The sequence below is a fragment of the Chrysochloris asiatica genome, unplaced genomic scaffold (assembly GCF_000296735.1).
Source record: "Chrysochloris asiatica unplaced genomic scaffold, ChrAsi1.0 scaffold00073, whole genome shotgun sequence".
NCBI classification, from domain to species: Eukaryota; Metazoa; Chordata; class Mammalia; order Afrosoricida; family Chrysochloridae; genus Chrysochloris; species Chrysochloris asiatica.
The window spans coordinates 14493242-14498234 of NW_006408591.1; positions in this window are offsets into that span (position 1 = coordinate 14493242).

A 4993-nucleotide genomic window follows, 5' to 3' on the forward strand; every position below is an offset into this window, starting at 1 on the left:
TATAACATAAAGGTTTAACTTTAATGTAAACTGTGTATGATAGTTCATAATAAAGTATCAATAATTATTCTTCAATGGTAGCAAATATTTGACACAAATACAAGATAATTACAAAGGAAGCTGTGCAAGGGTAAAGAGATTTATCTGGGAAATATTTGTAATATAGGTTCAATTCTTTGGCCATTTAAAAATGCCCTAAAATTATTTTAAAATGAGAATCTGCAAGTAATTTCCAATTATTTTAATTATTATCAAATTGCAAAAATAACACATTAAAAAATAAATCATCTATCAACTCCCTTATAAAAATAGAAGTGACAACTTACTCAATGGAGAATTTTTAAGTGCCAAGGTTGATTTGGAAATAACAGCACTTAAAAATAAAAACAACAATAAAGTACGTGAAAACCTTGCTTCACTTTAGTCAAATTTTTATTTGTGATAAATGTAGCCCTGTTCAAACTAGAGATGAGGTTATGCAATGTTTGCATTAATTATTAAAATATAGACTTATTCTCTGTCTTTTCATCATAGTGATAGCTTATAGCTGGAAAGTACTTCTTAAAGTAATCCATGAAGCTAGCTGCTTTATGTATCTTGAATAATAAGTATTTTTATTTATTAGTGTAATAGTAATTATCCAGCTAGGTTAAATTCTGTTAAATATATTGCACATTGTAAAATTCTGAAAGTCATAGTAATTAGTATTCAGAGGGTGTTAATGTAAGTTAACCCACATTGGTATTACAGTAAGTAACTTGATTAGATGGCATGCTACCTATTATCTTCATTATACTGCTTATTGATGTAATGCCAAAATTCTTGCTCTTTTATCAGTTGGAATACCTACACCACAATTACTCTATACAATACCTAAAACTGGTACATTTCCACGTTGGTACAGTGCCTCCTGACTGTGTGATAACATGCCTCTGTGAGTTCTGGCAATCTGCCATAAATCAATGCTGTTTGAAAAAATAAAAATCTTGTCTCTCTCTGTGTCTATGTATATCTTTTGCTCGAAAGTAGAAATCATTTACATATTTCTATGCCAAACTGAGCCAATTGTAGACTTTTTGAGGCTTGAGCATGTAAAAAGATGCTGTTTAACCTAAAGAGTATAAATATTTCAAAGCATTACATTTTTTGAAGTATAACATAAAGTGGACTTGGTTGTTATTGTTAGGTGCTGCCTAGTTTGTTATGACTCATAGTGACCCTATACACTACGGAAGAAACAGCGTCTGGTTTTGCACCATCCTCACAGTTATCGTTACGTTTGAGATCACTGTTGCTAGTACTGTATCAATCCACCTTATTGAGGGTCTTCCTCTTTTTTGGTGACCTTCAACTTTTCCAACCATAATATCATTCTCCAGACACTGGTCATTCCTAATAACAAGTACAGAAAATGAGAGGCAATGTTTCAGCATCCCTGCTTCTAAGGAGCATTCTGGCTGGACTAATTTCAAGAGATTTGTTTGTTCTTCTGACAATATACTGTAATATTATTCACCAATAACAAAATTCAAATGTGTCAATTCTTCTATACTCTTCCTTAATAACAGTTAAACTTTCACATGCATGTCAGACAATTGAAATACCATGGCTTGGGTAAAGTGCACTTTAGTCCTCAAACTGATATCTTTGCTCTTGAACACTTAAAGGAGTTCTTGTGTTGCAGATTTGCCAAATGCGAAGCATCATTTCATTTCTTGTCTGATTTTTCCGTGAGTGTTGATTATGGGTCCAAGGAAAATGAAGTTACTAATAATTGCAGTCCTTTCTCCATTTGTCATCATGCTATTTATTAGACCAGTTGTGAGGAGTTTTGCTTTCTTTACATTAAGTACAGTCCATACTGAAGGCTATACCCTTTGATAGTTGTCAGAAAGTATTTTAAGTCCTCTTCACTTCCAGCAAGCAAGGTTGTATCATCTGCATACCACACGTTGTTAATAAGTCTTCCTCTTGTCCTGATGCCATGTTCTTCTTTGTATAATCCAGTTTACCAGATTATTTGCTCAGTATATTGATTGAATAAGTATGGTGAAAAGATAACAACCTTAGCCAGAGAGGATCATTCCCACCCCGTCCATATATAGAGTAGACAGGAATGGGCAACTTGTACATTGGCTACCCAAAATGGGGGGCAACAAAGGCAAGAAGTGACTGGCTTACAAGCTTTCAAGAGGTTGCCTATATCCTGAGGGCATGGAGGAAGGTAGAATCTTCACTGAGTAGTATCCAATCTGTCTGGGCAGGGCTAATGAAAGGAGATGGGGATAGGTCCCTTGTGGTACAATGGAGAAGAATTTTTATCAGGACTGACCTCGAGGATTGGAAATATAAAGGTGGATGTTTTATACCAAAAGGAGGGAAGTGATTGACTTTGCAGTCCAGGAGTGGAGGTCCCTGGATCCATCAAGAGGGAAGAGCAGAGTGCGAAACCCTACCCAGAGAAGCAGTGGTGCCAGAGATTGAGGCAGAGATTGTGATGTGGAGAGATGAAGTAGCTGGGGACTCTAGACCCAGAGAGGGAGAGGGACTGTGTGCTGACAATCTGAGGGCAGGCTTCCAGGGTGTACCCCTTGGTTGGTTGTTGATGCGTGGAGGGGATTGTAACCATGGCAATGAAGCGATATACATAGGAGAATGTAAAGCTAATGTTCTCCCATGTTAACTATCACATAATTCACAATAAAACATTTTAAAAAAAAGAGTGTGTGAGGGAGGATAGAGTCCCCACTGAATAGCTTTCATCTTGTCTAAATGGGTCTGGTGAAAAGAGATGGGGATAAAATCCTTATGACTCAGTAGTAAGTAATTGTTATCATGACTAATTGAGACTGTCACAATTGTAAAGGTAGAAGTTTTGTAACAAAAAAAAAAAGTAGAGTAGTTAACCTTATAGTCCAGAAACAGAGGTACCTGGGACCATCAAGGGAGAAGAGCACAAGCGGAATGTGGGACCCTCTCCAGAGAAGCAGCAACACCAGAGATGGAGACAGAGATGGGGACATGGAGAGAGGGAGCAGCTGAGGACTCTAGATTCATGGAAAGAGAGGGATTGAGAGCTGGCAGCCAGGAGGCAGACTTTCAGAATGTGCCCGTTGGTGGTGTTGATTAGTATATATGCCTGAGTATTTAAAAATAAATAAATAAAAAGAAAAGAGCTAAAATGAAAAGAGACAAATACTGTTAACTTATGGTACAAGGAGGGGGTTATAATCATTGTAATAGAACAATGTATATGATTTGTTGAATGTAAAACTGATGCTCTGCCCTGTAAACTTTCACTCAAATCACATTAAAAACTAAAAAAAAAAAAATTATCCACACTCTGGTGGTAGAATTTAATTAAAAACTAGAAAAAACAAATATATAAGGATAAAACCTTAGCATACACCTTTCCTGATTTTAAACCATTCAATATCTCCTTATTCATTTTGAACAGCTACCTCTTGGTCTATATAGAAACTCCTCATTAGAATGATTAAGTGTTCTGAAATGTACATCCTTTGCAAAGTTCTCCATAGTTTGTTATGACCCACACTGTCAAATGGGTTTTCATAGCTAATAAATCACAAGTAAACATCTTTGTGGTATTCTCAGCTTTCTGCCAAGATCCATCTGATAAAAATGATGCTCGTAATTACATAATCTCTACTGAATCTAGACTGAAATTCTGTCAGTTCCCTATGTACTGCTGCAATCAAGTATTAGTTATCTTCAGCCAAATTTTACTTGCATGTGATATTATGGGTTTTTATGGTGACTTCCACATTCCACTGAATCATTCTTCTGTGAAATAAGCAGACATATGAACCTTTTTCAAACAATTTGATAGGTAGAAGTCTTCCAAATTTATTGGCATTGTCAAATAAGCATCTCCAGCACTGCATCGGTTAGTTGAAACTTTCCATTTGTACGCCCTCAATTTCTGGACCCTCATTTTTTGTCACTGCCTTCAGGGTAGCTTGGACTTCTTCCTTCTGTACCATTGGTTTTTCATATGATACCTCTTGAAATGGTTGGGCACAGACCAAGTAGTTTTGGTACAGTAACTCTGTGTATTCCCTCCATCTTCATTTGATGCTTACAGTTTCACTCAATATCTTGCCCACAGAATTCTTCAATATTGCATCCTAATGCTTGAATTTTGTCTTTAGTTCTTTCAGCTTGAGAAATAATGAATGTGTTCTTCCTGTGTCACTCAATATGTTATACAAAGAAATATTCAGTGTTTACTACCTGAGGCTGTAATTTTTTCTTGATTTCTTTCAGCTTAAAGTATGTTAACCCTTTTGGTTTTCAATCAATGCTGTTGTTAGGTGCCATTGAGTCGGTACCAACTCATAGCGACCCTATGCACAACAGAACGAAACACTGCCTGATCGTGGAAGAACCTCACTATAGTTGCCACTCTTGAGCCCATTGATGCTGCCATTTTGCCCATCCATCTCACTGGGGGTCTTCCTCTTTTTCTCTGACCCTCAACCTTACCAAGAAAGATATCCTTCTCCATAAACTGGTCCCTACTGACAATATGTCTGAAGTATGAGAGATGAAGTTTGGCCATCCTGGTCTCCAAGGAGCACTCTGCCAGTACTTCTTCCAACAAAGATCTGTTGGCACTTTTGGCAGCCCATGGCACTTTCAATATTTTCTTCATAGAAGAAAACAAATTCTTCTACGGTCTTCCTTATTCACTGTACAGCTTTTGCATGCATATGAGGTTATTAAAAATACCATGGCTTGGGTCAGGCACACCTTAGTCCTCAAGTTGACATCTTTGCTATTCAACACTTTAAAACAGCCCATTTGCCTAAAGCAATACATCATTGGATTTCTCGACTGCTGCTTCCATGAGTGTTTATAGTTGATCCAAGAAGAATCCTTGAAACTTCAATTTTTTTCTCCACTGACAAGAATGTTGTTTATTGGTCCAGTGGTGAGGATTTGTGTTTTCTTTACATTGAGATACAATCCA